Here is an 18356-nt window from a genome sequence, read left to right on the forward strand (position 1 = left end):
GCTTGGCCTTTTGCCTAGTGTTTTGTTCCACTCTTGCCGCCCTAGTTTCCGTCATATCGGTGTTATGTTCCCGGATTTTGCGTTTCTTACGCGGTTGGGTGATTATGGGAACCCCTTGACAGTTCGCCTTGAATAAAACTCCTCCAGCAATGCCCAACCTTGGTTTTACCATTTGCCAGCTAGCCTCTTTTTCCCTTGGGTTTCCGGAGCCCAAGGGTCATCTTATTTAAACCCCCCCCGGGCCAGTGCTCCTCTGAGCGTTGGTCCAAACAGAGCCACTTGCAGTGCCACCTCGGGGAAACTTAAGGGTTGGTTTTAGTTGTACGTAGTGTTCATCCGAGTGTGCCCTAAGAACGAGATATGTGCAACTCCTATTGGGATTTATCGGCACATTCGGGCGGTGTTGCTGGATTTGTTTTACCATTGTCGAAGTTGTCTTGTAGAACCGGGATGCCGAGTCTGATCGGAATGTCTCGGGAGAAGGTATATCCTTCGTTGACCGTGAGAGCTTGTGATGGGCTAAGTTGGGACTCCCCTGCAGGGATTTGAACTTTTGAAAGTTGTGCCCGCGGTTATGGGCAGATGGGAATTTGTTAATGTCCGGTTGTAGATAACATGAACCTTAACTTAATTAAAATGAATCAACCGCGTGTGTAACCGTGATGGTCTCTTCTCGGCGGAGTCCGGGAAGTGAACACGGTGTTGGAGTAATGTTTGCCGTAGGTTGTTCTATAGTTCTTCGTTCGTGCTTTGCCTTCTCTTCTCGCTCTTTTTTGCGAACAGGTTAGCCACCATATATGCTAGTCGCTTGCTGCAGCTCCACATATTACCTTGCCTTACCTATAAGCTTAAATAGTCTTGATCGCGAGGGTGCGAGATTGCTGAGTCCCCGTGGCTCACAGATTACTTCCAAACCAGATGCAGGGCCCGATGACTCCGTTTCAGATGATGCACTTGAGCTCAAGTGGGAGTTCGACGAAGACTCACGCCGTTACTATGTATCCTTCCTTGATGATCAGTAGAGGTGCCCAGTTGGGGCGATCAGGGACCATGTCGCAATGTTGGGGTTGATCTTTTATTTTGGTACCGTAGTCGGACCATGAGTGTATTGGATGTTTGTACTGCTATTCATGTATTTGTGTGACGTGGCAAGTGTAAGCTAACTATGTATTCCTTTTCCCCTATTATTATTTATTTACATGGGTTGTTGTGAAGATTACCTCGCTTGCGACACTGCTTTCAATGCGGTTATGCCTCTAAGTCGTGCTTCGACACGTAGGAGATATAGCCGCATCGAGGGTGTTACACTCATCTACCAAGTATCTAGGTTAGTTCTACTTCAGTGACCGTTCCCCTCATTACAGAAGCAGTTCGTCTCGGGTTTGGGTTCAACCTTGGGTTTCTTCACAAGAGTAGCAACTGATTTGCCTTTTCATGAAGTATCCCTTCTTTCCCTTGCCCTTCTTGAAACTAGTGGTTTAACCATCAACAATTGATGCTCCTACTTGATTTCTACTTTCGCGGTGTCAAACATCGCGAGTTGCTCAAGGATCATCATGTCTATCTCTGATATGTTATAGTTCATCACGAAGCTCCAATAGTTTGGTGGCAGTGACTATGGAGAACCATCACTATCTCATCTGGAAGATTAACTCCCACTCGATTCAAGCGATTGTAGTACTCAGACAATCTGAGCACATGCTTAACGATTGAGCTTTTCTCCCTTAGTTTGTAGGCTTAAGAAACTTGTCAGAGGTCTCATACCTCTTGAGGTGGGCACTAGTCTGAAATTCCAATTTCAGTCTTTGGAACATCTCATATGTTCTGCGACGTTTCAAAAACGTCTTTGGTGCCACAATTCTAAACCATTAGTATTACGCACTAAACTATCACGTAGTCATCAAAACGTGTATGTCAGATGTTTCCCAACATCTACAGACGATGCTCGAGGTTCAACACACTGAGCGGTGCATTAAGGACATAACCCTTCTGTGCAGCAATGAGGACAATCCTCAGTTCACGGACCCAGTCCGCATAATTGCTACTGTCAATCTCAACTAAATTTTGTCTAGGAACATATCTAAAATAGTAGAACCAAAGCGTGAGCTACGACATAATTTTTAAAGACCTTTTGACTATGTTCATGATAATTAAGTTCATCTAATCAAATTATTTAATGAAATCCCACTCAGATAGACATCCCTCTAGTCATCTAAGTGATACATGATCCGAGTCAACTAGGCCGTGTCCGATCATCACGTGAGACGGACTAGTCATCATCGGTGAACATCTTCATGTTGATCGTATCCACTATATGACTCATGTTCGACCTTTCGGTCTTCCGTGTTCCGAGGCCATGTCTGTACATGCTAGGCTCATCAAGTTAACCTAAGTGTATTGCGTGTGTAAATCTGGCTTACACCCGTTGTATGTGAACGTTAGAACCTATCACACCCGATCATCACGTGGTGCTTCGGAACAACGGACCTTAGCAACGGTGCACAGTTAGGGGGAACACAATTCTTGATATTTTAATGAGGGATCATCTTATTTATGCTACCATCGTTCTAAGCAAATAAGATGTAAAAACATGACAAACATCACATGCAAATCATAAAGTGACATGATATGGCCAATATCATCTTGCGCCTTTGATCTCCATCTTCGAGGCGCGACATGAACACCAACGTCACCGGCATGACACCATGATCTCCATCATCATGATCTCCATCATCGTGTCTTCATGAAGTTGCCTCGCCAACTATTACTTCTACTACTATGGCTAACGGTTAGCAATAAAGTAAAGTAATTACATGGCGTTTTCATTGACACACAGGTCATAAATAAATTAAGACAACTCCTATGGCTCCTGCCGGTTGTCATACTCATCGACATGCAAGTCATGATTCCTATTACAAGAACATGATCAATCTCATACATCACATATATCATTCATCACATCCTTTTGGCCATATCACATCACAAAGCAAACCCTGCAAAAACAAGTTAGACGTCCTCTAATTGTTGTTGTATGTTTTACGTGGCTGCTATGGGTTTCTAGCAAGAACGTTTCTTACCTACGCAAAACCACAACGGTGATATGCCAATTGCTATTTACCCTTCATAAGGACCCTTTTCATCGAATCCGATCCGACTAAAGTGGGAGAGACAGACACCCGCCAGCCACCTTATGCATCAAGTGTATGTCAGTCGGTGGAACCAGTCTCACGTAAGCGTATGTGTAAGGTCTGTCCGGGCCGCTTCATCCCACAATGCCGCCGGATCAAGATAAGACTAGTAACGGTAAGCAAATTGAACAAATCATCGCCCACAACTACTTTGTGTTCTACTCGTGCATAGAATCTACGCATAGACCTAGCTCATGATGCCACTGTTGGGGACTGTTGCGGAAATTAAAAAATTTCCTACGTGTCATCAAGATCAATCTAGGAGATGCTAGCAACGCGAGAGAGGTAGTGCATCTTCATACCCTTGAAGATCGCGATGCGGAAGCGTTACAAGAACGTGGATGAAGGAGTCGTACTCGTAGCGATTCAGATCGTGGTTGATTCCGATCTAAGCGCCGAACAGTGGCGCCTCCGCGTTCAACACACGTACAGCCCGGGGACGTCTCCTCCTTCTTGATCCAGCAAGGCGAGAGGAGAAGTTGAGGGAGAGCTCCGACAGCACGACGGCGTGGTGGTGGAGCTTGCAGTTCTCCGGCAAGGCTTCACCAAGCACTACGGAGGAGGAGGAGGTGTTGGGGAGGGAGAGGGCTGCGCCAGGGGAAGGGGTGCCGCTGCCCTCTCTCTCCCTCACTATATATAGGGGGAAGCGGGGTGGAGGAGGCGCCCTAGGGTTCCCTAGGGGAGGGGCGGCGGCCACAGGGAAAACCCTAGATGGGTTTGGGCGCCCCCACCCCTAGGAAACTTGCCCCCCAAGCCGGGAGGGGTGACTGCCCTAGGGGATGCGCCCCCACCTCTCCGAGTTATGTGAGATGGGGTGGGAGGGGCGCATAGCCCCTTAGTGGGCTGGTGTGCCCCTTCCCTTTGGCCCATAAGGCCCCCAACGCTTGCCGGGGCCTCCGAAACCACTTTCGAACACGCTGGTCGTCACCCGGTACCCCCGAAACAATTCCGGACTCCAATACCCTTCGTCCAATATATCGATCTTCACCTCCGGACCATTCCGGAACTCCTCGTCACGTCCGGGATCTCATCCGGGACTTCGAACAACCTTCGGTAACCACATACTATTTCCCATAACAACTCTAGCGTCACCAAACCTTAAGTGTGTAGACCCTACGGGTTCGGGAACCATGCAGACATGACCGAGACATCTCTCCGGCCAATAACCAATAGCGGGATCTGGATATCCATATTGGCTCCCACATGTTCCACGATGATCTCATCGGATGAACCACGATGTCGGAGATTCAATCAATCCCGTATACAATTCCCTTTGTCTATCGGTATGTTACTTGCCCGAGATTCGATCGTCGGTATCCCCATACCTCGTTCAATCTCGTTACCGGCAAGTATCTTTACTCGTTCCGTAACGCATGATCCCGTGGCTAACTCATTGGTCACATTGAGCTCATTATGATGATGCATTACCGAGTGGGCCCAGAGATACCTCTGCGTCACACGGAGTGACAAATCCCAGTCTTGATTCGTGCCAACTCAACAGACACTTTTGGAGATACCCGTAGTGTGCCTTTATAGCCATCCAATTACGTTGTGACGTTTGGCACACCCAAAGCATTTCTACGGTATCCGGGAGTTGCACAATCTCATGGTCTAAGGAAATGGTACTTGACATTGAAAGACTACATCACAGTTTATCTCGAGCTTATGAGCAAGAACATTAAAGTCCGGGCGTCTTGCGACCTGAGGCTGGTCGACCAGTGCACCAGATTAATTACGGTATTCAGTGAGCAAAACAGGGCCTAGGATTTCCAATTCTGAAGATTCCACTCGGTATGCTCCGCACACTGCTCACTTCAAAAGGCGAAGCGAGATCGAGGGATCCGCATACCTTAGGGATGATCGCCTGATGATTGAATGCACTGTCACTATTTTCGAGAAGCCACGTGTTACCAAAACTAGCGGAACCAAATCGCTGCCCAAACTCGACAGGCCACCATCTGACATGGCTCAGCATGTTGGCAAGCTACTGGAAGAAAAGGAGGGATTGGATGTCAGTTTCATTGTTCGGAGGAGAGACCATTGAAGCGCATAGGCTCGTTCTCGCTATGCGGTAGCCTGTTCTTAAGGCGGAGCTCTACGGGCCAATGAGGGAGGCGAGGCCGGGGCAGTGAATTACCATCAAGGACACGCAGCCTGCCGTTTTCAAGGCCCTGCTCCATTTCATCTGCACCGATTCTTTGCATGGCGGTGAGGACTTCGAGGGAGAAGACAATACTGAGAAGATCCGGCTTTTACTGGTGGCTGTGGACAGATATGCCATGTAGAGGCTCAAGATGATTTGCCAAAGCATCCTTTGTGAGGATCTGAATGTGGACACCGTGGCAACCACATTGGCTTTAGCTGACTAATATAACTGTGACAAGCTTAAGGATGCTTGCCTTGAATTTATGAAAATATCAGATGACAATGCTATGGACGCCATGGTGGCAAGCCAAGGCTTCAGTTTTTTAAATAGATGATTAATACCTTTTCCAAATGCTTGACTTACATTTTTTAACAACATTATCAACTTTCTTCATACACATTGTATTTTGTATGTATGCATTTTTTGCATACATGAGAGATATTTTTCTACACGTATCTTTTATGAGAAATGAGAAATGTAGATTTTTTTTGCATAGAAAAATATCTCTCATATATGCGAAAAATGAGAAAAATGAAGAAAAATATCTTTCTTCATACACACATTTAGCATTTTACAAATGCTAGTTTAACATTTTTCAAATCTTTTATGTAAAGTATTTTTTGTAATAAATATATATTTAGAAGTATACACAAAAGTGAAAAATGAAAGCAAAATACTAAAAACAAGAAACGTGAAAAAACAGAAAAAATGAGACTGTGGCCTCACCGTGAGATGGGCGAGCCCAATCTCCTGCTCTCACATGAGTGGCTGTCCTATGTCTCGCGCATCCTACCGCTAGAGCTTGTTTCATCGTTTCTGGGCGGCCTTCGAGAGCAACTAATTGGGGAGTACTTCGAGAGCTCCCACAAGGGCCATTTGGGGTGGGTTGGGAAGGCCTCACTTAATGTGATCTTAGCCGCCGCCACATGTCATTGTTATAGACGCCCCCTCCGTTTTTTAATTTTTTATTTTCCTGTAAGCGTTTTTTGGATTTTAGATAATTTTCCCCTTTTTCGGCTTTTCTGTTTTCCCCAGGTTTTCTTAGGATTTGGAACAAATAAAATCAGCAAAAAAATTATGCAAAAAAACATGTTTTTTTCCTTCCGCGACAGGCGCAAATTTACTTTCTGTGAAGGAATGAATTTGCTTCCGCAAGAGGTACGGTCGTGCCTCTTGAAAAAGAAAAAAATCACACTTTTTTAGTTCCGCATAAGGCACGGATTTATTTCTCGTGAAGGCAAGGATTTGCTTCCGCAAGAGGCAGGGATTTACTTCTTGTGAAGGCCACCCTAAAGATCTCTTGTTCGTCCGTGTAAACGTTCTGACGCCCTAACAAAGTTCACGAGTTTGCGTAGAAAACAAAAAACAAAGAGATGATAATTTGAAGGAAAGTGAAACAGATTACGACATATATCCGATGGCTTGTGTTTCAACGCTACGCGTCGGCCGGTGGATCTTTTTAAAAGATCCGCCACCCCGCTAGCCATTGGACTTAACGTGGGATGCCGTCAGATTCTGATGTCAGTTTTTGCAACTAGGATGATATTCCATTCAAAGGTTTGCAACAGAGTTCATGTTGCAGAATTTATGCAACAGAGATATTGTTGCATGATTTATTTTGCAACAAACTAATGTTGTAGAAATTTTTACAAGTGTTATGGAAGAAAATTTTGCAACACCAGTGATGCTGTAGAAATCTTTTTTGCAATAGGGATGATGTTGCAAGGAAAAAAATCATACTCGGTCATTCGCAACGAGATCCCGTTCAACGGTGGTGAGGGAGAAGCAGCACCGCCTATCCTTGTTGTCGCACCGCCGACAACAAGCGACGGACCTCTGACCAGGTCAGCTCACCGCCATCCTCCTCTTCAGCAAGGTGTGCGCACCGCGCCGAAGGTCGTGGTGGAGGCGGCAATGGCGGCCAGCGCGGCCGGCTCCGGCTGCAACCTCGCCGCTAACCTCCTCTCCGACGAGTTGGGTGGTTGCTAGTGCCGCGCGTATCTCGTTCGGCATTACGGGATCTGGATGCGTCGCCGCGCCTTCGTCTTCGTCGGACTGCAATAGACCAATTGTTGCAGTGGTAAGATTGCAATAACGTGTCAGTTGCAAATCTATGTACTGCTAGCCCATGGGCACATGTCATGCAGGAAAGGCGATGGAAGCAACAGCTGCGACCCGTTGGGTGATTAGAAACATTTTCCTTTTAGGGAAGTGAAATGTTTGTGGCTGGACGACTGGCCAACGTTTCGGCCAGTGGCACCGATGCCATCGAGGTCTCCATGGACGCATGTTTTCAGTTGGACCCACAAATCGTCCTGCCAATTTAAAACCTTATCCTCTTCCTTCTCCTTCGCTAACCTCTCTCCATAGTCTTCCGCTAACCACATGTCGCGCAGAGCATGGGCTGCTGCCGAGAATGCCATGGACGCCCTCCCGACGGAGCCCACACCTTTTTTTCCTCCTCCACATGCCATCTTTTTTTTCTCTCTTCCCAGATCTGTGGCGGCTGTGAGCTGCAACGGTGGTGCGACTAGCTCGAAAGCTACTCGCGGGATGCTACAACGGTGTCCCCACCTTGCTGGAAATGCATGCTGGTTAGCTGTGATGAGTCACTGTGGTTTGCTACGATGGCTCCGTCAACAAGCTACAACCAGCAATCTCGGTGCTACAACGAGCACCGCCAGATGCTAGAATCGACTCTGGGTGAACAGTGGCGCCGAAAAAGGTGCAACCAGCAACAACAGAAGCTGGGACTAGCGACTTTTTTTGCTACAATCTGTGGGAGTGCTGGCCACCCAGCAACCGGCAGTGCTACAACCGGCATCCAAATGTAGTACGATCGGTGATCCAAAGTGCTACAACCAGCAATTTTTTTGCTACTACGGGCGGTGATCGCGGTTACCACGCCCGCCAGATGCTGCAACCGCTCTCACTAGATGCTGGAACCGGTAGAAATTTTTGCTACTATGGGCGGGGACCGTGGTGACCACGCCCGCTAAGTGTTGCATCCACTCTCGCTAGATGCTGGAACCGGCAAAATGTTTTGCTACTATGGACGGTGACCACACCTGCCAGATGCTGCAACCGCTCTCGCTAGATGTTGAAACCGGCAGAAATTTTTGCTATTACGGGCGGTGACCATATGCAACGGCTCTGGCTAGCTGCGTCCGGTGTCCACTGCAGAAGCTGCAAACTTTTTTCTGTGATTTTTTGCTGGTACTGCGAGACGACAAGCTGCTAAGATGATTTGTTGTGACTGAGGAGGCAGAAAGCTACAACTGGTAAGACGATTTCCTGTGCCATGCCACAACGGGCTTTTTGCGTGAAGCAACAACGGCGAGTTGCGACGGTGGTGCAAAGACAGTGACGGCGAGCTGCGACGGTAGGCAGGGCATTCGCGGGAGCTGGGGCGTCACGACTCGACGAGAAAAGCATTCGGCGCATGGCGCCGGCAATGCTCACGTTTCATGCACGCGCTGCCGGACGACCGAGTGCTCGACAGATGATGAGAACGAGTTGCAACAGCGATGCAGGGCGGCCATGGCGAGCTGCATTCACAGAAGCTGGACGTGGCGAGTCAACGAAGAAAGTTGCGGCTCATGGCAACGACAACCCGTTCCATGCGGGCGGACGACGGGCGTGAGTGGGTTCAGTTTTGCATGGCCCAACGAACCGAAAGGAGCCAGATCCAATGTCTACGGATGGATGAATCCAACGGACCGCATGAAGACCGGCGGAGCGACTCGGCCGGTCGACCGGCGCAGATCAGCGCCTTCCTGTTGAGATTTTTTAGGGGATCGTTTTGTTGAGACGGGATCTTTTTGTTGAGATGGGGAAGTACGCAGACCCTCTCGGCACAACGCAAGGCCAGCAACGCCGAGGTCTCCTCGCCAAAAACGCAAGGGCAAGTCGAGGCGGCTTTCTCTCCGTCCGCGATACCGCCGCCACCGCGCCATCTGAGTTCTGAAGGTTCGCTCCACTCCCCTCGTTTCCTAGTCCTCTCTTTCTCTCTGCTTCCCGCTGGGGATTCATGGGCTCTTCTTTCATACATCAGATTAGCACACGGCGGCGCGGTCATGACTATTTTTTCTTCTCGGGCTGCCCATTTCCTCCTGATCACCACTCACCATGAGGGAAGTATGACGTTGTCTACGTGCGCACCGGTGGCGCCTGAAGGCACACATGTGTTTGACATCTTGGCCGGGTTACAGCAAGCATAGAGGTATGAGCCACGACGGCGGCATCAGCTACATACGGTCGGGGACTTCCGCTGTCGGCGGCCACAGCTGGGGCATCCGCTTCTACCCTGACAGGTTTAAGAAAGAAAATCAAGACTACATCACAGTTTATCTCGAGCTTATGAGCAAGACCACTAAAGTCCGGGCGTCTTGCGACCTGAGGCTGGTCGACCAGTGCACCGGATTACGGTATTCAGTGAGCAAAACAGGCCCTAGGATTTTCAATTCCGAAGATTCCACTCGGTATGCTCCGCAGACTGCTCAGTTCAAAAGGCGAAGCGAGATAGGGATCCGCATACCTTAGGGATGATCGCTTGAAGATTGAATGCATTGTCACTGTTTTCGAGAAGCCACGTGTTACCAAAACCAGCGAAACCAAATCGCTGCCCAAAATCGACAGGCCACCATCTGACATGGCTCAACATGTTGGCAAGTTGCTGGAAGAAAAGCAGGGATTGGATGTCAGTTTTATTGTTGGAGGAGAGATCATTGAAGCTCATAGGCTCGTTATTGCTATGCGGTCGCCTGTTCTTAAGGCGGAGCTCTACGGGCCAATGAGGGAGGCGAGGCCGGGGCAGTGCATTACCATCAAGGACATGCAGCCTGCCGTTTTCAGGGCCCTGCTCCATTTCATCTACACCATTCTTTGCCTGGCCGTGAGGACTTTGAGGGAGAAGAGAACACTGAGATGATCCGGCTTTTACTGGTCGCTGTGGACATATATGCCATGGAGAGGCTCAAGATGATTTGCCAAAGCATCCTTTGCGAGGATCTGAATGTGGACAACGTGGCAACCACATTGGCTTTAGCTGACCAATATAACTGTGATAAGCTTAAGGATGCTTGCCTTGAATTTATCAAAATATCAGATGACAAGGCTATGGACGCCGTGGTGGCAGCCCAAGGCTTCAAAGATCTCAAAGTGACTTGCCCATCTATCATAGTGGACGCACTGGAGAACAGAAGAAAGCTTCGTAAAGCATGAGCAGCTACGTTCGTAGATTTGCTAAATCATATGAACTGCTTGTGAGTAGTACCCCATCCGTTCGAAAAAGCTTGTCCCTCAAATGGATGTATCTAGCACCAAGTTTGTACTAAATACATCCATTTGTGGAACAAGTTTGGGACAAGCTTTTTCGGACAGAGGGAGTATTTGTCAAATTTCTCCTACCCACTCGCCGTAGGGATGATCAGTTCAATGTTAGATGGATCTAAGAATAGTTAGTTTAGTTCTGAAATTATATGATTGATGTGAAAGTTCTCATAAATCAACCCAGAATTTTTATTTATCAGGTTGTTGATCTTATCTAAAACACTTCTCTGCAACTGCATAACACTTGGTCTTAATCTTCTCGCAAAATTTCCTTCCAATCCTTATTGAACATCTGGTACCCAGATGGTCTACATGAGCATGCCATTGTATGTTGACCTCTTCTGTGAGAGTGAAAATAAAAATAAATACAGCAAAATGCTACTACCTCGGTTTGGAAATAAGTGGCGTGGTTTTAGTTCAAAACCATGCCACTTCTTTCCGAATGGAGAGAGTATTATCGGAATATAAATTATAAATAGGAAAGTTTTTTTATGCCCTGAAGCAGTTTAATGCGTGATCTTGTACTAGATTAGACAACATATGTAAGAGTGGGCAAACAGGGCGATGATTAGGATCACTACATCGAGTTTAGAGATGCAAGTGGCACGCCGCAACTGCCCGCCTCATTTGTTACCTCGGCCAAATTAGTGAACATCATCTGTGTCTGCCATTTTCTTTGTTTCTAATATCGCTGTTCTGATCCTCCGGCCCATGTTCTTGTTGCTTTCCTGTTTGTCATTCAGGCTGTTGACAAGTTTGAGGTTATCTGAAATAATTGTCCCGTGGTGTACCTCCAATCCATTCGGCTTTCAGTTTAGCCTATACGTGTTTCTTTACCGTGATATCGCTGGGTGTTTCTTGCCTTCCAAACCTGCCAAAGGAATTGTTAGAATAGTCTCAGTGCGCGTGCGTGTCTCCCCTAGATTGTGCTCACCATGTGAAAATTTCTGTTGTTGCCGCTGTAATTTCTGTATAAATAGGTTGGAAAAGCTGTGTTAATATATCAAGGTAATAATTCAACGTTGGATTATATCTCCTCTTTCAGGAATAACGAGAAAGTGAGCCTCGTTTAAAAATGTGGTGAAGAGCGTGATCCACACAAGTGTTGTTGGTGTCAAGTTCCTCGGTTTTAAGCCCCAAGTGAGATTTAAACCGACCCCGCAAAAAACAAAAGTGAGGTTTGAACCGGATTGCTTCAGCATAAATGTTTGAATTCTGGGGTGATTCCATACGTTTTTCTAGGTTGCGTGTACAAGTACAATATCAATTGCTGTTGCCGGTAAATGCATGTTTGAGACCATGGTCTGGAGCTTGTGTTGGCTTATCATCTTGTAGGAACTTTGGTCTTTGGGCACTTCAGTTTGTTAACACGGAGAAAGGATACACGCCACCTGATGCCGTGATGCGTCCACAACGACTCACTGGTCGCTATGAGCTTGGAGTAACTCCAGTAGAATCGTCAAAAACAGTCAATCTCCAAAATAATTGATATTATGGTGCATAGAAAAAAAACACTAGTCTGACAGCTATGTTGCGCGGATACTTCAGAAAGTGTGCGTATCCAACCGGATACTGCCCCGATACTCGGATACTGCTCCGATACTGCCCGATACATATCCCGTAAGTATCCCTCGATATTTTGAGCATCCTCAATTGAAAGGTGAGCAAGAGAGAGTCGACGCATTGATTGAAACAACAAACTTAGACAAATCTCACTGCCAATTAATGGAAGTGGACTAAGTGCAAGAAAAGAAAGGGGTAATCGTATTGAGGCATGCTTTTGACCTAGAAGCTCCTTAAATTTTTCCTTCATATTTGCAATAATTAATATATGTAACATCTATATATAAACGTATCCCCGTATCTATATTTTTAAAAAATTGATGTATCGGGCGTATCCCCGTATCACGTATCCGATACGTATCCAAGTATCCATGCAATGTAGTCTGACAGAGCTGCTATAGCAACTAGATGATGCCCCGCGCATTGCTGCGGGAATATGTCACGGATTTTTAGAGTAACATCAACGTACAAAAGAAGACAACTAATTTGAATCAATAATATGATACATTATATGTGGTATAATCGTTGTTAAGAAGTCAACTCAGAGTCTAAGACGACAATAATCGGCAACATTAAGAAGACCTGGGTAGCTGGAAAAATGAGGATAAGCTTAAATCTTTACCATTCAGGTTCTTTGCATTCTCAGTCGTAACATAATGGCCTACAAATAAAATACAGAAATAGAAAAGCTAGTTTGCAATGTTGCACAGAAAATTAACCTATCTACAAATGGCTTTCAAGACAAAATTGTTGGTCATCAATTCATCATACCTGAACCAATTGAAGCTAAATAAAATGCAGTCCTACTTTTCTGCTCACTGCTACAAATTGAAAAAATGGTGTGATGGGCATGATTTTTTAGTATAGGCGACACTGAATTTTTCCACATGTTCAGTTTACACGCAAAGCTTGACAGCCTTATCAGCATTACCTATTTCCAGAACTTAAAATCCATAGGCATAGCCGGAAAATAGTAGTAATGTGCGGTAGAAACATATGAGGAAAATGAACTAACTGACACACGTGGTGGTATATGAGTACATGGAAAAATGAACTTTCCATCGGCTACATCATAGCAAGTTCAACATACCTTTCCATGGGCCAAGGCATGAACTTTCATCAAGCGATAGCATAACGAAACAAAAGATTTCACTAAGGATTCATGAACCGGGTCTATAAAACAACAATTATAGCATAATGGACAAACAATTTTTTGCTCTCTTGCAGCAGAAGATCAAAATTCCAAAATTCCACTTTCTAGAACACCTGAAACTGTACTTATAACATATCATTTTTTTGCATATTTAGCAATGTGAAATAACTAAAAAATCAGAAATAATATGGGAGGCTTAACTAAAAGAGAGCTAACAAACCTGATTTTGGAATAAAGAATGTGAGGTATTCCATTTGCAGCCTTGAAAGAAACAATGTCCAAATTACGGTAGAAATTGCTCTTCTAATTTCTGTCAGCAACCCGTATCTCCTGCATGCAAATTCATGGCAGCAAGACCAGAAAAAGTAAATCATCATGTATTTATGTAGACACGAAGCAAGGGATGAAAACAAAAAATATTTATCCCAAATGTCCAATGTCGTTGAAACCTGGCAAAACAGAGTTAAGGGCATGAACACCATGATTAGACAAATCAAACATAACCTAGACACGGCAAGCAAATCCCTACACCAAAATCCCTACGTCCAAAAGTAACGATGGCACATGAGAAATTTGAATGCTAGGGTGTGGAATCAGCTTGAGGCGGCAGAGACTCACCTGTATAATTTAGGAAGTGCAGATTTGTACTGGCCTCCTTACTGTCACCATTCTCCTCTTTGGCCTACCAACATCCCATGACAACAGCCTTGTTATTCCCGGCGTCACAACAGTGATGGTGGAGCATGAATATGGTCATGGTCCACAGAGCGGATTGGGAAGGGAGAGGGGCTCATGGGGTGGATTTAAGATGACGGAACCATTGGAGGGAGTTTCTCACCACCGGTAGCTGCATGAGTAGTATGGCAGAACGGCCACCCGTATGGAAGACGACGGGAATGAAATGAGTTGTGGAGCACCCAATTTAAATGGGAATCCATCAGTTTCTTGTGGACATAGTGGGGAGAGGATGTGAAGCGTCAATCATCAATGACGTTCAACAGAAGGTTTTTTTTTATTTTTAGGAGAAGAGTTTATTGGACGGCCGTAAATGGCAACTGATAAGATAAAAGTGTGGGCCAGTTGAGGGGATGCACAGACGTTCAGGCAGTGGGCTGTGTGGTCAGTATCAGCAAATGAAAAATTACTGAAGAACAACATGATTACATGATCTCCACATCGAGAAGCTTAGTCCATACTTAGTAGCAGTGAAGTAAGCTATGTGGCAAACCAGAATGTGGTGTCCCTGGGAAGACGGCGCTACTGATGGAGCCGGGCTCCTCGCAAACGATGATGATAGCAGAGCAGAACAACGACGCCAGTGACCAAACGGCGGACGGCCCGCGTCCAACCGCGCCTAGAAGATCGGAGCAGAGGAACGGGTGCGCCCAGCCCGATTCATGTTGCTCCTCGACGACTTGGGGTAGCAGCAACGGAGTCGCGCCCAGCCCCAACCCAGCGCCCAGGAGACGTCATACTGGTGGCGGCCAGTCGGTCGAAGCAGATGGCTGATGGCGGCAGCGCGCGGTGGTGGACGGGTAGCGCGAGCAGGACGGTGTGTTGTGAGGCGAGCGACGCGCGAGCGAGGGCGGCGGCCATGGCGCGGTGAGGAGCGGTGCTGACCTCGAGGTGGTGGCCAGATTTGGCCGGGCTGCAGAGGAGGCCTACAGTGGCGGCAACGCACATATGAGGCGCGATGGAGATGTGGTCGCCGTGGGCGCGCAGCGCACGACGGGAGGAGAAGGAAACTGGATGGAAGAGAGGAGGAAGGGCAGCGAACTGGTGGCGCTCTAGTGGTGTCAGGTTGGGTTGGTATCGCCTGCGCGGGAGGACCGGCGGCCGTGCGGGAGAACGATTGGCAGATTGGGTTGCCCTGTGCTGGATGAGCGGTGGTATTGTGGGACGTTCTTTTTTTTTACTATTTCTACCCTCGTCCGTTTAAGACTCTGAAAGCGGGGGAGATGGGCTGGGCTGGATGATGTGTGTGCGGAGGCTCTCTCGTGGGTCCAAGCGATAGAAACTGAAGCGAACATGTCTGTTTTAAACTGTGGTGTGTCCCATATGTAAGTCTCTAACTAATCGTTGACGTGGCAATGTTGCTGATGCGGATAGACTACATGTCAAGAGAAATAACATAGTGGGGATGAACTATTTAGATATTATAGATTATAGATATGAAACAGCGGTATGGGCTCCGCATTGTTTTTAGAGGAAAATTAAGGGCTCTTGCCTCGGCTCCATTTCATTGAATGGACCCACACTGTCAGTTACAGCACGCGAGGGAGGACTGAGTGCCGACCCCAGCTAACTACGAACTACACTTATACTGAAAGCATCAGGCTGGAAAACAACCAATAGTTCAAGGCAACATGAGCGAGGATCCAGAGTACTACAACTTGTTTAACAAAGAAGGAAACAGGGAAGAAAATAAGATGAATCAAGCCACCGCCATCGCTGCTTCCCACTCCTCCGTTGCTTCTGGAGAGCATCTTCAGAGAGTAATCCCACCATAACTCCTTCCTCAGCCTGGCTCTACCCACATCATCAGGGCAGAGCTTCTGGCAGACACCCCAAGCGAAGTATTAATCTCCTCTACGCGCCTTCCACACACAAGATCTTCAGAGCATGCTACTGCAATCTTCTTTAGGATCACCTGTAAACCAAGCCAAGTGCTATTGTTAAAGAACATGTCAAAGAGTAGCAGCATTAACAAGATTATTGGCTTGGTTCCTATTGTTGATAATCCACCATCTAGCCACATTTTCATAAGTGATATGGGCATCAATGCCAGTAATATAAGAGAGCTGGTAATCTTCCAAACTTCAACAACAGAAAAACAGTCAAAGAACGTATGAATACATGATTCTGCTTCAGAGCAGAAAAGGATCATCTAAATGATGTCTTTTGACAAGGTTATGCCTACTAAGTAGCTTGTTATGAGAAAGAAGCCATAAGAATATATGAATTTTACGAGGAACATTCAATTGCCAAATAGCAGGAACATGAATAGGAACAATCCCACCTAAAATTAACAAAAGCGAGATTCTTGGAAGCCCAGCCCCACGCCGCTCTCCGGGGAGGCTCCTCCCTCGCCACCATCAGGCGACTCCTCCGGGCAGAAGCCCATGCTGCAGCCGGCTGCAGGGCTTCTACCTCCCGGTGGCAAAGTTTGCAGTTCATTTGTTGTTTTGTTTAAGAGAAACAAAAAAGACAAAAATGCCTGCACAGACCGCGATGCAGAAAATGGATGGCTAGATATAAGGGGTGCCATGGAGCTCGACCTACACTACAACTTTCACGAGAAACTTGTTAAGCTCGTCACAACACATGATCTTGTCTCACGTGACAACATTTCATGGTACATCAACCTATCTATTCAATCCAATTGATTCATCCCGACCCATAGCAGGAACCAAACTAGCTTACCTCCTCCTATGGTCATCATATTCCTTCGTAAAAGTTACACCCACACCAGTCCTGACCCACACCCTCATCCCATTGCTTGTAACACGTCATAGTCTGTTAATGAGCGTCCTCGAGTGCTCACGAGCTTTAAACAAACAGAGACAAACAAGGTATTTTGCACGTTAAACTTTATGAGCTTAACAAGCATGAGCTTAACTAGCCTAGCCTTAACAAGCTGAGTGTCTCGTTAATCCAACCCTAATTTTCATCAGCGTTCTTGTCATGAAAACCAACTAGTGAACCATTGAATAGGTGGTTCACCTGGTTAAAACCTGAGCCGACGGCCTTACTGGTTCAGTCACCAATCTAATTTTCTGAACTATGCTCTAGAGTCATACTGACCAGAGGGTACACAAACAAGTATGAGATGATGTATGAGTTTAAAGAGAAAGTAAGATTTCTACAATGAAATCTGGACCGATGGGCTCCCTTTATCGAAAAAATTGAAGAATAATGAAGAAGAGAGGGGGTCACTTCGCTCTCAAAATAGTCTTTCGCCCTACTTTATATATAAAGCAACAACCAACCAAAGTACAATGGCGAACAATATAAGGTGATGAGGTAACCCTCATACATCATCGATCCAAGGATAATCGGACCACGTAAGGCGCAAGCAACTACACAGCCGAAAGAGAACATAGAAAGATCTCAGTACAACACCATGCTATGACCTACAACGCCCAAGCTCCATGAAAACACCCTCGAGAGGGAGAACGACATTGAGTGTTGTCACTGATGAGTCCACAACGGACAGGAGTCTTCACCCGAAACCCTGACACGACGAGGAGCACCATGACGACGTCTTCAAGAGAACGGCGCCCACGAGCGTCGCCATCGTCGACAACAAAGCGCGGAGCTTTCGCTCGGCAACTCCCTCATGCAACCATGAGGTCTTCAGGACAAGGACCACGAGTTCAGATCCTCGGATCCGGATTGTGGTGCCGCCAGTGCCAATGATAGAGAGCGACCCATTCCTCCCTTTGCTACACCTCTCGCCGCTCACACGACCAAGAGGGAAAGCCAGCACCGCCGCCATGGTGCCCGCCGGAGAGCCAACCATGCGGATCACCATGTGGGGCCGCGTTCCTGACATCCATGTCTAAGACACCCCAACCCGCCCACATCACGATGCACTAACCATGGCAGGAAGAGTAGAAGGCATCATTTCACTTGTAGCCTGGAAATCTAGGTCGATGCCTCCACCGTAGGAGGCACCCATGCGTGCATCCCTAGCCAGTCCCGGTGAACCAGGGGGACACAAACCCGTGGCTATCGACCATCGTCGCCGAGCAAGCTCACACGATACCAAGCCCTTGGGCCTTCAGCTCCGATCTGCCTGACAGAGAAGCAATGTCCCGACCACCACCATCAATCACAGTACCCATGGGGACAGGGGCTTCATCGCCCACGGAAACCACCAAGGCCATGCCCAATCTCGCTTACTCGGAGCGATAGCTCCAACCTGTCTCGGGCTGCCCGCACACGAGCCCTAGGTAAACTGCCACTTGGCTTG

At 47.0% G+C, this 18356-nt stretch overlaps 2 pseudogenes; both read left to right on the forward strand.

Annotated features, from left to right (window-relative positions):
• The window catches only part of LOC125507487 (BTB/POZ and MATH domain-containing protein 1 pseudogene), a 47121-nt pseudogene extending 41453 nt beyond the window's left edge, over positions 1-5668 (forward strand).
• Positions 5669-9473: 3805 nt separating this feature from the next.
• LOC125508830 (BTB/POZ and MATH domain-containing protein 1-like) lies at positions 9474-12169 on the forward strand (annotated as a pseudogene).
• Positions 12170-18356: the final 6187 nt, after the last annotated feature.

This window comes from Triticum urartu, chromosome 5A, assembly GCF_056163025.1.
Source record: "Triticum urartu cultivar PI428250 chromosome 5A, HENAU_Tu73, whole genome shotgun sequence".
NCBI classification, from domain to species: domain Eukaryota; kingdom Viridiplantae; phylum Streptophyta; class Magnoliopsida; order Poales; family Poaceae; genus Triticum; species Triticum urartu.